Source organism: Cibotium barometz, chromosome 1 (genome assembly GCF_041138505.1).
Source record: "Cibotium barometz isolate CiBa-2024 chromosome 1, ASM4113850v1, whole genome shotgun sequence".
NCBI lineage: Eukaryota > Viridiplantae > Streptophyta > Polypodiopsida > Cyatheales > Cibotiaceae > Cibotium > Cibotium barometz.
The window spans coordinates 7,026,751-7,044,352 of record NC_141046.1 but is presented as its reverse complement, the minus strand read 5'-3'; positions in this window follow the sequence as shown (position 1 = coordinate 7,044,352).

The following is a 17,602-nucleotide window of genomic DNA, read 5'->3' as shown; positions in this document are numbered from 1 at the left end:
CATCACCTGCAAAACCCATTCAAATGCTCAGCAGTCACTTTACCGGTGCTTCTCCCTCTTCATCTCTGCAAGGTCCTAGAACAAACCCGTGGAACCAACTCCCAGACAAACCTTGGGGAGACGACGCTTTAATAGACTGAGTAATGGAAGAAAACTCCCGTCTCATGCAAGAACTCAAGGAAGCTAAAGAGCAGCTTCTATCCTCAAAAAGCGGTGTTCAGCCCAAAGAAGCCCCCATCCCCCCAAAGGAAGCCAGTCAAAACTCTAATGGCAGCCAACAGGAAGAAACTAACACCACAGCTGAAAAAGGTAACCCCCAGCCACTGTCTGTTCAAGTAAGCCTGCCTATTGAGCAGGTCAGGAACAAAGTAGAAGAGTACTCTGAAAGATGTCTGGTCGGCCTGCTCTTTGGCCCGCGACCGTCTAAGGAAGCAATGAAAGCCTGGATCCGAGACAGCTGGTCATCTATAGGGGTCGAGGTCACGCTCACGCAAGCCTTGGCCAAAGGGTACTACATATTTATGTTCAAAGAGGCCAGCATGGCTATGAAAGTCATCAGCTCGGGGCAATGGATGTTCAGGCACCTCCTATTCTGCTTTATGAGGTGGACCAAAGACTTCAACCCGGATGGCCCAAAATCTTCAGTGTACCCAGTGTGGGTAGAGCTCCCTAACTTACCCATTCACCTTACCCCGTGGATCAAAGCCATTCTAGCACCCATAGGACAAGTTTTAGGCACCAAAGCTTTTACTGACTACAATCCTGCATGGCACCCCCAAGTCCTCGTTGAGCTCGACTTGTCTCTCCCCCTCCCGGAAGAGATCTCCATTGGTTGTGGGGAGTTCTCTCTCACCCAACCTATTCTCTACAAGCACCTACCTAACTCCTGTTTCCACTGTGGGAAACAGGGTCATCTCATCAGAAACTGTCCTATCAAGAACCCTCAAATCATTCTTCCTCACCTAGCTAACAAAGCTCCCCCCCCCTCAGCCCTTGGTTCAGTCCCCACCCTGCTCAACCAATCCGCCATCTAATTTCAAAGAGCCCGAGTCTACTTTTGGCAACAGACGCAAGCCAACTTTCAAACCTAAAACCTCTGCGCCTATAATAAAGCCTAACAGGTACTCAATCCTGGCTGCCATTCCAGAACCAGGGGCTATTGAAGAGGAACAGGACTGCGTTGAAAGTACTCCATTAAACAAGCAGAGACTAGAGAAGGAGGTGGATAACCTTGACGATGCAGAAATGGGTACCGTTTCCAGCCCAGCAAAGGAGAACAGAGCAGTTCTACAGCCTGTTATACCCAATGATATGGAGATAAGTAAAGAGCTCAAGAGAGGGAGAGCTCAACTCGGTGCCACTCCCCAGTTAGCCACCAAGGGAGGAGCAAGCAAACCCCCCAATAAAAGATAATGAAAATAACTAGCTTCAATGTTAAAGGCCTAACTGACTTGAAGAAAGCTCAACTTGTCAGACAGTGGCTTAAAACCAAAGGCCTCTTGGACATCATTATTCTAGTGGAGATCAAGACTACAGGAGAAGAGTTGAACAGAAGGCTCAACACTATTTCTCCTGACCACTTCTGGATTCACACCCTGCATTCACAAGGAAGTGGAGGTTTGGGCTGTGGGCATACACCTCGACCTCAACTCTGAGCTGAAGGGATTCCACATAGGACACAATAACCAATGGATAGCAGTGTACCTAAACAACTTCACTCTTGTTGGGATCTATGCCCACGGACCCCAAAAGCAAAGGACTGATACCTGGAACTCTCTCCTCAACCTGCAGGCCCCCACCCTCATCCTGGGAGACTTCAACATGGTAGAATCCCTACAGGACAGGTTCCAAGCCAAGGGTCAGGCCCTATTTGGAAGAGAAAAGCTTGCTTGGGAGAAAGTCAAATGCAAACTCAACCTTCAAGACCTAGGCCAGGAAGGAATATTCTCGTGGCAGAATTATTCAATAGGGGAGCTTACCAGGAAAGCCACGCTGGACAGAGCCTATGCTAGCAAGCAAAACACAACAGATGTGAATGTCTAGTTGACACTACGACCTGCATCTCTGATCACTATCCCATCATCACCACCATGGATAATCAAGACACCAGACACAAGGCTGGTTGGTTCCACACTGATCCAGCCCTTTTTAAACTACCTATGGTTAAGGAAGAGATAGGTCAAATCTGGAAATCTTTCTTCTCTCACAACCTCCCCTCCGGCTAAAGCTTGGAACCTCGCCATCAAATCCACTCAAAACCTTCTAAAGCAAGTAAGGAAGGAGGTCACAGCCCACAGGACCAGCAGGCTCAGAAAACTTCAAACTCAGCTTCGGATGCAGGAGTCTTCTACCAACCCTGGAAACATTAACCAGCTAAGAGCTCAAATCAAAAGAGAGGAGGAAATAGCCCTCGAGCAAGCCAAGCTCTTCACCAGAGATTGGTGGGCAGGTAAAGCTGATAGACCGAGCAAAGAAATGTTCAAGATGCTAAAAGTGAAACAAAGACAAGAACACCTCCCCCTGCTCTGCTTCAAGAATGGAATGAAGGCTAGCAACCACGAGGAGAACAAGCAGCTCCTAACTGAATACTACAGGGATATCTTCCTTGAAGTAGGACCCCCCTCTCAAAGCAAGCTGAAGGCCATGCAGATCATCAAAGATGTAAGGGAAGCCACTGTCCCTCCTAATCTAGCAAAAGTTCTGGAGCGGGACATCTCCCACGAAGAAATAAAAGAGGTAATATTATCTCTCAAACCTAATAAAAGCCCAGGGGAAGATGGCTTGGCTGCTAAATTCTACCAAACCTTCAGCGAGGTTTTAGTAGACCCCATCCTCCAAGTGTGGCAAGAAGCGATCAAATACGGAGCATTGCCTACCCAATCTAACCAAGGCCTTATCAAGCTTATTCGCAAAAAAGGCCCCAAGGAGGAAGTAGGAAACTGGAGACCTCTTACCATGCTTAACAGTGTGTACAAGATCATCGCCAAAGTCCTTGCCCACCGTCTGTCCGAGCACTTGAATAGCTAGATAAATAAGGAACAGAAAGGATTCATCAAGGGCAGATACATCCTAGACGCCATCATAGCACTTTGGGAAGGCTTTGAATATGCAGAGAAAACTAACCAGGATTTTCTCTTCATAAAGATCGACTTTGAAAAAGCATATGACAGAATCCACTAGGACTTCATCCTCCAATCTTTAAGGGATATGGGCTTGGGACCCCATTTCACCCACATGGTCAAAACCCTCTTCGGTAATGCCAAAGCCAAGATAATCTACAATGGAGAGCTCTTTGCCCCCTAACCGCTTCAAAAGAGCATCAGACAAGGCTGCCCGTTAGCCCCCCTCTTATATGCCATAGCCTCAGACGGCCTCAACTGGCTCATCAAGGACAAGATGAAAAAGGAGAGATAGCTGGAATAAAGCTCCCTAATGGTGACCAGATGTGCACACAGATGTTTGCTGATGACACCAATTGCTTGATAGCCAATGAAGAAGGAAGCATAAAGGCTCTCTGGGAATGCTTACAAATCTATTGCATGAGTTCAGGTTCCTCAATCAACCATTATAAAACAGGCATCAAAACACTCATAGAACCACCACCTGCTGACTGGCTCAAGGAAGCAGGCTGCAATCTTATCCAGGACGGTGAGATCTTCAGGCTCCTAGGAATACCTATGGGCTTTAAGGTCACTCTAAGACAAAGATGGCAGTGGATTATGGAAAAAATAGACAACAAGCTCTTGAGATGGAAAAGAAGACAGCTCACTTTGGCAGGGAGGATCATGGTTCTCAACCACTTCATTCTGCCCTATACCATCTACTTTATTAGCTGCTGGAGGCCACCAGACTCTGACCTTATCAACTTTACCAAGCTGTGCAGGAACTTTCTCTGGGGCGGCGACCCTTGGAACAAGAGCATACCCAAAGTCAAGTGGGACATCTGCACCACCCCTAAAGCAAAGGGAGGACTAGGTATTCAGGATATCACGATCACTGCCAATAGAATGGCAGCTAAGTGGATCATAAGAGCATGTGCTAACCCCTCTAAAGACTCGGCTCAACTTCTCCTCAAGGACACCCCCAGGTTTGTCATCACGGGTTTCAATAAATGGAACAACCTTCCCCTCTCAACCATAGTTGTTTCCAAGTTCCCCATCTCTCCCAAAGGCAGTCAATTAGTGTCCTCAATATGGAAAGCTTGGAATAACATCAAATTGCACCTAAACCCAGCCCCAAACCCCCGCATCTCAAAAGGCGCGCTGGCCTGGGACTCCTGTTGGTGGTCCAATCTCCCTTTCCCCCCCCTCCAGCCAGAGGAAGCCCAAATAGCGCTTAACCTTCACAAGAGAGGTATTGTAACCTGGGCAGATCTCAGGGACCAACATCTCGGAACCTGGCTCTCAAGAGCTGAGCTGGTGGCCAAATTTGACTGCAGGACCCCTGAGCTGGACCTTGTACAAAGCAGAACCTCGAAATGGGATCAGCAGGAGACCTGGAAGCTAAACAACCCCTCTGCCTTCAACATTTGTGCTTACCAATGGACAGGCAATAAACCTCTTCTCCCCATCCCAAAGATGACTAAAGCTCCACCCATCCACCTACCCCTCAACCGTAGATGGAACACTCAGTGGGACCGGAAAAAATGGTACAATATCCTCAAGAACCTCTGGAACCCCCACACTGACCCCAAGAAGTCATGCTTAGCATGGCTCATTGCTTATAGAGCCCTATGGACCCAGGCCAAGGCAGCTAAATTCAATGTGACATCTAATCAATGTGCAAGATGTGGACTCCCAGAAGATGATATACACATTTTCCTACAGTGCCAGCACATCTCTCAATCTTTTAATCTACTTCAAAACATAGTATCTAAATGGGGCAAAGCTTTAACCTGGAAACAGATTTTACTGGGAGAAGCCTTAGGATGTTTAGATACTCTTTGGAACGTCATTAGAAGCGAATATCTATGGCATGCATGGATGCTGAGAATAGCAGCAACGTTCAACAATCCAGAAATCAAAGGACCTCCTCTTACAGTTAGTCTAAGCTCAACATGTAGCAGATACTGGTCTAAAAGAGTGCCTTCTCTAATCAGCTCTGAGGAAAAGCTAGAAATCAAATACAACAAGAAAGCCTCAGACTTTACCAAGTTCAAACTGGACTCAATCAGAGAAAAAATCAGTGTAGTCATGACCAAAGACAGAGCACTAATTGAATTAATCTGTAGTCTGTAAAGACGTCCAACATGCAGCAACAGAATATTCAATGCAAACACCCACAGTAGGACACAATCGACATCTGATACAGCATGATATCAAAGTTCAATCTAATTGCCAACCAGTTCCCTGCAAGAAGACAGAGGCAAGAAGACAGAGGCAAAAGACAGCGACAAGAAGACAGAGACAACGAGGGATAAGCCTCGGCAAGTGACCTGCAAGACCGGCTCTTTCTCCTCCAGTCGGACTGTCCCTCCTCCAGATGGGGTCTCGTGGATCAAGAAAGAAGAAGGAATCACACATACGATGACCCTTTGAGAGAGCCCGCAAAAGTGAGGAACTCGGACAACCTGGTAAAGCCCCACATCCCTTCGTTGCACCTGCAAGGAAAGGAAAAGAGTCAGTTCAAAGATACCCTGAACTTGGTGGTACCTGAGAGAGGATGTCTGCCCGCCTCTTGCCGTGCTGGCGAACCAACTGGAAAGAGGGAGATCCCCCTTCGACCCCCTTAAGGGCTCCTGCACATGGATTGAATAAGATTAAGAACAAGAAGATGCTCCCTAGCAAGCCTCATCCGGCGCTCAGAATGGTCAGCAAGAAGGACCCTCCGGATAGGCAGACCCTTTGCGAGGGGAAGAAGAGAGAGGAGACCGATCGCCACTAGGAAGGAGGAGGAGAAGCAGTCCAGCTCTGCGGACATCTCAGCACCCCACCAGCAATTCACTGCAGAAGAACCAGAGGTACCAGGCTCACCGGGGAGATCGCCATCAAAGGAGACGCTCATTGGATGCCTCCCATCCATCGAAGCGGCAGCACAATGAATAAAGCAGAACAGATCTCTTAGAGATGTGGAAGCAGAAAGGGCGAAGAGTTGAGCTTCATCAAGCCTCCCCCAGGCGCAGAGTCGAACGAGAGAAAAGAGTGCATGCAGGGTAGAGCCTCACTCGAGTGGAAATGACAGACAACCAATAGAGTCAAGTGGCATGTGATGACAAGTGTTGGCACATGCTCTCCAGCCACTTGTCCACTGCATGGTGGACACGTGGGCATATGTATTTGGATTCCTCCTCTTCTCTAATATACCAGCCTTTTTTTGGAAAAAAAAGAAAAGCTAGGGACCTTCCTCATGGGGACTTGTAAGCTCACCCTTTTTTTTAAATATATTCCTCTGTTTTAACTTAAAAAAAGAAAAAGAAAAGCTAGGGCAACTAATGCTAAAGAACACTAAAGTAACTTTTCAAAGTTATATAGGGGAACCAAGCGAAGCGCAAGGTGTTTTTCAATTGCATTTATTTGTAAATGGACTAAATCTTGGTCATGAGTTCTATGTGTTACAGAAAGGCTGGATAATCTCAGATGTTATCTTAGGTCAAGCATAGCAAAGAACATATATTGTAGACCATTATGGAAGCCAAGAAACAGATCTTCGTGGGGTACAACTCCCAACAGGATGTAGGTTGTATGAACCTGCGAGTGGGATCGTAGTCAGTAGAGATGTCATTTTTGATGAGAGTAGTGTTTCAAAGGGGTTCCCTCACACAGCTTGTTCAGGCAGAGGATCCTTTGAAGCACAGAGATGTTGACGACAGTTGGTTACTAGTACCCACCCGTGCTCAACGTCAGATTCTGACAGAGCCTATCCCAGCTTTTCAGGAGCCGGATATTGACCCTTTAGAGGAACCAGAGGAACCAACTGCTGAGATCTTTGCGGATGATGCTGAGGATGTGCATCATGTACCAAATGATGGTGAGATAGGGGAGGATAAGCCTTACCAACTTCCTCCTATTTATGCTCGTTAGATAGTGCGGGGTTCAGACATTGAGGGTATCCCTTAGGAGTTGGAGGTGTAGGATGGCCTTAGATCTTCCCATATACTTTGAGAGCAGGGATCAATTGTTACATCAATTATGGAGTGATGACTTGTGTCTTACAAGACCAAGAGCCTATTGATGTAGGAGAGGCTCTCAATCAGGAAGTTCGGAAGAAAGCCATGGAACAAGAGATTAAAGTTATAGAGAGGAATGGCTTTTGGGAATACGTAGCTCGTCTGGCAAAACAGAAGGGTATTGGGGTGACGTGGGTCTATATTTGAGTGATGGCTCTTTGGATGAGCATAAGGCTAGACTTGTAGCCAAGGGTTATGCACAACATCCTGGAGTTGATTATGATGATACCTTTGTACCTACAGGTCGAATGGTGGCTATTAGGACTACTCTTGCTCTTGCTAGAAAGAAACGGTAGCTAGTGTATTAGATGGATGTGAGATCTGCCTTTCTGAATGGTGATCTCGAAGAGAAGGTCTATGTTGAGCAACCTCCTAGCTTCGAGCAACCTCCTAGCTTCGAGCAACCTCCTACAGGAAGAATGGTGGCTATTAGGACTACTCTTGCTCTTGCTAGAAAGAAACGGTAGTAGTGTATTAGATGGATGTGAGATCTGCCTTTCTGAATGGTGATCTCGAAGAGAAGGTCTATGTTGAGCAACCTCCTAGTTTCGAGCAGTCTTGGTCAAAAGGTATGGTGTACAAGTTGAAGAAAGCTTTGTATGGTTTGATGCAAGTTCTTGGGCCTAGAATGAAAAGATTGATGGCTTCTTTCAGCACAAGGGATTCCACATATCAGCTGCTGCTGCAGACTCGAATCTATACATTCCTCGTGAGCATAGACTCTCAACAGTCATAGTGCTTTGTGTGGATGATCTTATGTTTACAGGGACCTAATTTTGATCACATCCAGAGGACTAAGGATTCGCCACAGTTGGAGTTTAAGATGACTGATATGGGTCTGCTACATTTTTTTCTTGGGCCAGAGATTTGGCAAGATCAGAGGGGAATTTTCATATCCTGGAAGCCATATATGTAGGAGCTGCTTACAACCTTTGACATGTAAGAATGTAAGCCTATCTGTACTCAGATGGATAATAACATGAAGCTTTCAACTCATGATGATGTAGAGTTGGTGAATGCTTCTTTGTATCGGAAGCTGGTTGGTTCCTTGATCTGGTTGTTGAATACCAAGTTGGATATTAGCTTTGCGGCTGGACTCCTTGCAAGGTTTATGAGTCAACCGTGGAAAACTCATTGGCAAGCGGGTTTGTGGATTTTGCAGTAGTTGAATACCCTAGATCGTGGCATCTTTTATGCTACTGGGGCGACTGGAGATAATGATCCAACCTTGAGGGGATGGATAGATTCAAATTGGGTTAGGGGACATTGATTCTAGGAGGTTTAATATAGGCTATTGCTTTACCCTTCGATCGGGAGCAATTTCTTGGAGAAGTAAGAAGTAGCCCACCGTTGCTTTATCGTCCACTAAAGATGAGTATAGAGCAGCTTCTTCAGGCACTTGTGACATTGTGGGGCTTCGTCGAACTTGGCTTTCCGCAGAGGAAAAGTTCGGTCATTCTTTGTGATAAGGGACTATCACATTGGTCTATTGCAAGACGACGGACAACTTGGCGAATCTATTCATGAAGGCTCTTCAACAAACTTTGGTGCAGGCACACTCCAGATCCCTTGGATTGATTCCACATCCTAGATCCGAGAGGGAGTGTTAGCATATGAGTCATGTCCAAATGTGTCAGACCCTTGGTTGTGGGTTGGCCACCCTTGTCTAGTTAGTTTGGGCAGTCTAGGATATTTTCCACTGGTCCCTCTATTTTTTAGAGGTTGTGAGTATTTTTGGTAGTGACCAATTTATTGGCCTACATGCTTGACCTTTCACTTTCGAGCCTATAATAGGCTAGATCATTTGTCATTCTAGTCAGTTTAGTTCGCGCATTTCTCAGAGTCCTCACTTATGGGTGTTCCCTCGCGAGGCCTCCACTTTTGTATCGTTGTTTCTTGAGTTGGTGCTTAAGCACTTTTGTCTACATCATCTCTCTTTCTCGCACCCCTCTCCTGATCATCTTCCATTGTCCATCTTGACAAAAATGGGTGTAAAAGCCAAAAATATTTTTTCTCGTATTGGGCTTATTCCCTTTGGCTAAATTTGTGATAGCAAGTCTAGATGCATATGCAATCACAACCTATTAGGTAGATGAAAGTTGTGTGGATAAAAGTAACCTATCAGAGGATCACACGTGCTAGAAAGAGGCAACAACAAAGGACTAGCAATGGTTATGTGTATAATAGGGACTTCAAGGGATTCATGGTCTCTATGAGAGTTCCAACATGTAGTTCATGATGTTAAATTCACATGACTTATTTATGCCTAGGCTTAGAGTTTTAAGTATTGGGTGCCCTAAATGTGTGGCCAATGTAATTGTAGGTAAAGGTTCCATCTTCTCAAGTGTGGACATAGACTATCAAGAGCTAAGATTATAGTACCCCAGAGTGAAATTACTAATTAGTATCATTATCGAGGAAGAGACAATCATTAAGGAAGGATGGGATCTATAGGGGCCCTTTATATTGCCATGGCCTAATGAAGGGGTTTGAGAAATACGCTAATAGGTGGGTGTCATGTGTACAAGAATGTTAGGTTTGTAGAAGAGATCAAAAGATTCTCTAAAAGATGCTTTGTGTACTTTTTCTTTCTCAGAAAGAAAAAGAGAGTTTTTTCATTTTTCGGACGACCATAACTACTCTATATAAGCTCAAGATTTGTCGGAGAATGTAGATCTAGATTCTAAATTTGAATTCAAACAATGTAACCATTTTTTGCCTGTTTTACTTTTGAAAAGAATCTTGGATTAGTTTATAAATCCCAAACGATCATTCCTTAAACTACCAAATAAAAAGGCTCCTGTAGACCCCATCCTTCCCCTAATGGAAGTTTTAGGCGCCCAAGATGGATCAACAAACATTATTGCTTCATCATTGACAAGTTTAGAAAGCTTGTAACAAGGTGCTTACCCCCATTAAGCAAATGCATTGGTTCCTTGTCCTCTAGTTTAGAATTGGTAAGGACTTCCATCCAAGCTTTGACGTAATGGTTGCCATCTTTGTAAGGAGCAGAGTTTCCCGGTTGTATGACCACCCATGAATAGAGTAAGCAAGGAACGATATCTACACTACCAAGAGGATAAGTGCTATTTATGCCAACCTAACGATCCCACAAGTGGAGGAAGCAAGGGCTTGGTTCACCTTCAAGGTGTAAAGAGAATGAGGTTTCCTCCTCAATGTCAGGCTATATAGTAGTGGCGGCTTGCTTGCCCATTCTAGTCTATTGCCCACGGTACTATGCATCGTACTACGACCTAGGCGCTCTCTATCCCTAAACCTCGATGCCGTAGGTCTTAGAGACTGGTCAAGCCTTGCCATGGGCTACGTAACATTACTCCCCCCTTATGAAGAGTTTTTGTCTGTGAAAACTTTGGTTTTGCTTAATGCAACTAAATGCTCCTAGGTAGATGCTTCGCGTTCTCGCTTCACTAATGCCTCTCTATATACACCATGTATGGTCTATCTATTTCTAAACCCAAGAATCCTCTTAGGCTAGTGTGGAACATACTGAGGCTCAATAGGCTCTCCTAGGAGTAACTACGTTGTCCTCATGATGAAATGTTTTTCATAGTTTACTAACATAAAAATAGGGATGCACTTGACAACTTTCTAGCAACCCAACTCCCGACCACTACATGGACCGAGATTGAGCAACCCCAGATCTATATGATATCATGGCTGATACGCAGTGCCACATGATATCGTCCGGCGGAGCTAGCTGCACCACCTATCCTCATAGAGGCACTCTTTCAGATAGTGGGCTTCATACAGCGGATGAGAGATCTCCCAGTGCACAGACTAACACGCATAGCTTTTGAGGCTTCTAGACAGCTAGTAGCAACAGGAGAGAGAGGGGCATGGTACTCACAGGTATTAGAGTGGTTTGGATCTCACGGAGTCGACATGGAGCATCTACCAACGATCAACACTCCTCCACGCGCCTCTCCCAGAGTGAGCGGAACAGAGTGATCAGACAGGACTTATGGCAGCTATGTACCCAGGAGACCTATATCACACCTTGGGAGCCCCTGCCCCCGAAGGTGAACTATTACAGAGAGCTCTTCATGACCATATCAAAGAATGGCTTCTTACGACGACCACGCTACATGGATGTGTATATGCCACATAGCTCCAGAGTGGCAATTGGCTAGCTTCGTGTTTCATCACATCGCCTGGAGATTTTGACAGGCAGAGCTACTCATGTTCCCCGAGCTGAGCGCATATGTAGACTCTGTTCTATGGAGGTGGAGAGTGAGGAGCATCATGTCTGTAGATGTAGGGCCTTTGAGGGCATTAGGACCAGATTTCAGAGCCTTTTTCAGATCAGCCCACACAGAGAAAGATCATAGAGTCCAGAGACTAGCGCCAGCTGGGATGCTTCCTCACAGAGGCACAGAGACATAGGGAGGCCCTACTACAGTCACACATGATAGTCCACAGTGGAGGGAGACAATCATAGCTCACAGATTTCTTCCAACCCACTGCCCCACAGCCACACCAGACGTACCACGAGGGGTAAGTCTCCTGCAGGCGGAGGCGATACGAGCCAGACGGAGACCGCGAGCCCCTGGATATAGAGCGCGACGACTCCACCACCACCAGATCCGGGAGGTCCAGTCCCGATACTATCAGACCATACGGGAGGCTCACGCCCGGATGACAGCAGATCCTACGGCTACACTTGGAGGTCTCCTCTCCCCATACCCATCCATGTATCATATCCTACACCCCTCATTTGGGACCGGATGGAGCTAGTTTTACATCTTCATGCATGTATTACCTTGCGCATATAGTCTTGCATATCCAGTAGAGATAGAGCTCCATCCTCCCCTATGATACCACTCTACCCCCCCCCCCCCCCCCCCCCCGCCCCCTACATCTTTGTTCATTTTCAGTTTCAGTTTTTTCTATCCTTGGTGATACACAGAGGATACCACACATATGTATATTGTTTTGTCTCATAGGCCGGTTTTGGCCTTTAATGGACGTAAAATCTTTCTCTTCTCTCTCTCTCTCTCTTTACCTCATCTTCTAATTCGTAAGTTCATATTTTTCTGACATTATGAAGGTATATAAGCATGCGCTCTGGCATTGCTGTAGATGGCATAGCACTCTTCTATACAAGGAAAGTTCTTTACAAGACAATTTGGATTAACAATGAGAGAGTGAGAGAGAGGCAGATATGGTCCCATACTAGGATACGTGTGACCTGAGAGATGTGCTTGGCCTTGATGGCCCCTTTTTCAGTTGAGGGCTTGCAGGATGTTGTATGTGGTTTGGATCCTTCCACTTACCTAGGGGATGATGGCCTTACGTGAGAATTCTTTCTACAATACTGGGATGTATTGCATGTACATGTTATAAAGCTTTTCAGGTATTGACTTTACTGCAGGGATGAAATCATCTTTAAAGGCCAATAATCCTTTTCAACGGATGATGATCCTCTGGCTCCATCAAAGAAGTCTTTTATTATTCTTTTTTCAAGAAAAGGCACGGCTGATTATATTCATAAAAACCAGTATCAAGCTAGAGTACAACATCACACCTCATGGCTGGGCTAGAGATGAACAATACATGAATCAAGTACAAGGGATAATCAATAGGTAAGGAGGCCGAAAGCCAAGTAGGGCGTGTGTATGACCAACGCAGGCATCCATCCCCAAAGTTGGAAAAGATGTTCTGATAACTGCTCCTCACATGCTCTTGAGGAGCCCTGCAGGCTCCACGGAGTGACTCGCCCCTAAAACCTGCAAGAATCTGCAATTGGGAAGAAGGCGCTGCCCCCAAATACCTGTGAATAGCGCCCCTTCTAAATCCACCACCCTACTGAACTCCTAATAATCATCCATATCTGCCCTTGTGCAACTGGGAAGTCCTGCTTAACACCATCTTGAATATGGAAAATGATGTCCTGCACCTTGGTCCCATATAGTAGGTGACGCCCCTGGCTTATAACCTGCAGAAGGCACCCCGAGTGATGTATCCTGTAGATAGTGTGGCTGGTCGCAACAGCCTGTAAGCTCCCCGCCAAACCTCGTGAAGCTGGAAAATCCAACAAACAAGACTCCATGGGCCCCGTTGTACATTGGCTACACAACTCTGGATGGCCCATCTGCCTAGAGGAAGTACCCCGTGGGTCATGAGCTAAGAGTCGGATAAAGGTAATCCATCATGGCTTCAGGTATCCCATAAAGATCTCTAGAATCCGTGTAAGAACTCTTGTGAAAGACTGGCACCACCTCCTGGTACCTTGTCTATAGAAGAGACCCACACTTGCTTCCCGATGAGAGATTGTATGCCAATCCTAGCACTGTACTGGAAGAACTCTACTCAAGGCTGACCACCAAGACCACTCTCTTGGATCTTAGTCCAAGGCATACAACGTTGGGCATTCCCACATCCACAGCCACCTTGTGCCCACCTGTCTACGGACCACACCTTGCCCAGAACTCTAACCACTTAGATCCTCTGCCACTGGATGTCAATCTCCTCCCCCGGCGGTGGTGCCAAGTTGAGTCACCCTGCCGTCTCCTACTCTCCCTGTTGTCAAAGCCTATGAGCAGCATAGGAATCACAAGGCTTGAAAATTGACATATCCTTTCCCTCCCCAATCTAGTTGTGACTGGCTCCAAATATACCTACCTCCTCTTTCCTCATCCTATCTAGGCTCTTCTCTGTGCAAGCCGTTGCACTTGCCATGTTGCTGAACCACCTCATTGGAAGCTGGTGAGTAAATGTCTCTTCAAATTTGTACAGATCATGCTGGCTCCCTCTCCCAGGCTGCGCATGGTAGATAAGATGGAGCCCCAAGCTGTCTATCTCACCCTCAGATTCCATATGATGGGTTTTCTGTCAATCTTGTCTTGATCAGAATCAAAGACTCTCTCGAGTCTCAGTGTTCCCCACACCATAAGCAAGCACTGCAAGGAGGGAGACCGAGGACCTATCTTTGGGGCCTATGTAAAGATCCATCGCCAATCCTCTCCCAATCGTGGACCACACTCTCGCACTCTATCTTGTAGGAGAATCTTCCCAGAATGTCTCCATTCACCCAATTTATCTAATACAGCCTTTGAACTCTCATTTTTTAAAATCCTCTACTCATAAGCCCAACTCCACTTGTGCAAAACTTTTCCAGTTCTTAGAAAATTTTTACAATCCCAAAAAATTATCTTTCTTCTTCCATAGCCCATTTATTTGCCTTAAAATACCCTTTTTGAGCCTGCAAAATTCCCTAAATTTACTCCAAAAAGTATTTAAAAAATCTTGAAAAAAACTTTTGAAAATTTGAGAGTTTTCTAAGAACCTAAGAAAAATTCCAGCCACCTAACCCGATCAATTGAATCTTCTTCATCCACAAACCCATGGATTGGAGAGTTGATTTCAACCAATCCATCAATGATATCACACAAGCAATGAAGATGCCACTGCTTAAGTTGGTCATCTTGAAGTAGTTTCTCAAGAAGTTAAACGCGATCTTCAAAAGTTGGTGGTGGAAGTGGGGGGTTTGTAAATCGTTCCATGCTGCAAGTGGCTGCACTTCCGCAGTCCTACTGGGAAGAAGCTTTAGTGACTGCCTGTTATCTGCAGAATAGATTACCTTCTCGCACACTGCCAAATCTTACTCCCTACACACGGTGGACCGGTGAAAAACCAGATCTTTCTCACATTTGCATCTTTGGAACTCCATGCTACTCCTGGGTTCAGCCTGTGCATCACAACAAGCTTGATTCAAGGGCTGAACGCTGCCTTCTAGTTGGTTATGGCGAACGCTTTGGTGTGAAGGCATATCACCTCTACAATCCCACAAAACGAAAATTCCTCTTCTCCAGAGATGTAATTTTTGATGAGGATTCACTTCTTCACACACCATCAGAAGCTTCAACATCCTCAGCACCTAATCAGGAGGCCAGTCCATCCAATCCTCACACTCATCACGGCGGTGAACAATCGGGCATATTATTTGAAGAAAGGGATAGGGCTGCTTTAAATCTTCCTCCTCCTGCAGCAGTCCAACGAAATTTACCCAATGCTCCTCCAATAGGCAGAGTACATTCTCCAGGTGGTCCAGTTCCTGCAATTCCTACTCCAACTAGGGGCTTCATCTTTCGGAGTCCAGCATCTAGTGATGGCCCTCCAGCACGGCGTTCTTTGCGCTTGTCTTCCGACTCTCGACAAGGAGTCACCCACATTACCTACCCATCTGATCAGCGGAGGCCTTTGACCCGTCAACAAGGACGAAGAGGTGTGGTGAAACACGCACCTCAAAGCTCATCCTCAACCTCCACTGAATCTTCCTCTCGAATTTTCACTCAGTCAATCATGCCTCCTAATTCAGCAAGTGAGTATCCTTCGCTGCCCATGGATCCATCTTTGCATCAGCAGAACCCACGCGCTCCAGGCTCAGCGACCAATTCAGAGACTCACACTACCCTTGAGTCGCCAGCAGATGATCCATCTTCTTCCACTCCTCTTAACCAAAAATATAGGGCATTGACATTCTAAGTGAGCCTGAGATCAACAAAGCCTTGACAGCTGCTTTGGCGTTTAACACCCAATCCTACAGCTCTCAGCGTCAAATGAAGTCCATCGACAATCAGCCCACTGATTTACAAGCCCATATTGTGTCTACTGGTACCAGTTGCTGCTGCTCTTGCTTGAGACGAAGCACCACAATGGATTGCTGCCATGGACAGTGAAATGCAGTCTTTGAAAGCCAATAATACACGGAGTTTAGTTCCTCGACCTTCTACACGATCTGTGGTGTCCTGCAAATGGATTCTGCGTCGAAAATACAATGCTGATGGTACCATCAATCGGTACAAGGCACGCTTGGTTGCCCGAGGTTTTACTCAGGAACACGGTGTAGATTATGAGGAAACCTTTTCCCCCACTTTGGGGCTTTCCACCTTTCGAGTTCTGATGGCTCTTGGAGCTCACTACAATCTGGAAATACATCAGATGGATGTGCAAACAGCATTCCTAAATGGGTTTCTGCAAGAAACCATTTACATGGCTCAGCCTCCTCATTTCGAGGATAGGAATCATCCCGATTATGTATGCCATCTCCAGCGATCTATATATGGTCTGAAACAATCCCCTCGCCAATGGAATGTTCGCTTCACCGACTTCATGAAACAGTCTGGTTTCACTCGATGTGTGACTGATGTTTTGGTCTACACTAGGCGTGACCCGGAAGGCCTTCTTGTGCTCGCACTGTATGTCGATGACATCGTGCTCCCAAATCACTCTTATCAAGAAGCAACTCTCGGATGAATTTCGTATAACCGATGGGGGGAAATTTCATACATTCTCAGCATACAAATTCAACGAGCAAGACCACACACATTGCTCCTTGAGCAATCTAGATTCGCAGAAGGCATACTTACCAAGTTTGGCATTCATCAAGTGAATGATATGAAAGCACCCCTTCCAATCCGAATCCGGGAACTATACAATGAGAAACAAGGCAACATCAAAGCACAATGGATACACACCCCCGAAGCCAAGAGATATCGCAGCATTCTTGGAAGTGTACGCTATCTCATTTCTTGCACGAGACCTGACCTCAGTTTTGCAGCAGGACTTCTATCTCGCTTCATGCATGATCCAAAAGACACACATCAAATTTATGCTAACCGCTTACTTCATTACATCGGGAATACCATGACTTTAGGCATAGTATATCGTCATGAGGGCAACAAACACATAGAAGTAATTGGATATACTGATGCTGATTGGGCTTCGGATCTGACAACTCGCAAGTCAACTGGCGGGTATGTTTTCAAGCTGGCGGGAGGTCCTATATCTTGGAAAAGCAAGAGACAGCCGCCGACGGTGTCCATGTCAAGTTGTGAAGCAGAATATAAAGCAGCAACAGATGCAGCAAAAGAGGCACTATGGATTGGTAACTTTCTCAAGGAAGTAAATGTCAAAACTAATTTGCCTCACACTATCTTCTGTGATAGCATTGCAGCTATTGATGCCTCCAAGAAACCCAAGCAATCAGAGAAGCTGAAGCATTTGGACATCCAAGAGCACTTCATCAGGCAGAAGGTTGAAGAAGAAGAAGTTCAGTTGATCTATATAAACACAAATGACAATGCAGCTGATTTCCTAACCAAAAGCTTGCAGGTAGACAAGCACAGGAAGTGCATAGACACTCTAGGGATGGAGTTCTGAATTTTTTGCTTATGGGGGGTGCGAATGTTAATAATCAAAATATAAAATAAGTCAAATTAGATTTGACCGAATATTAAAAATAACTGAAAAGATGCGACTTAACAAAACGTCGCCTAAACTCCGCCCCTATGTAATCGTGCGACGATGAATAAAAAACATAACTGATTCGCCTATCTCTGTGTGTAATGAAATCTTGTCTGAGAGAGAGAGAGATGATTTGAGAATTCTTAAGCAACATTAAAACCTGTGTTTATA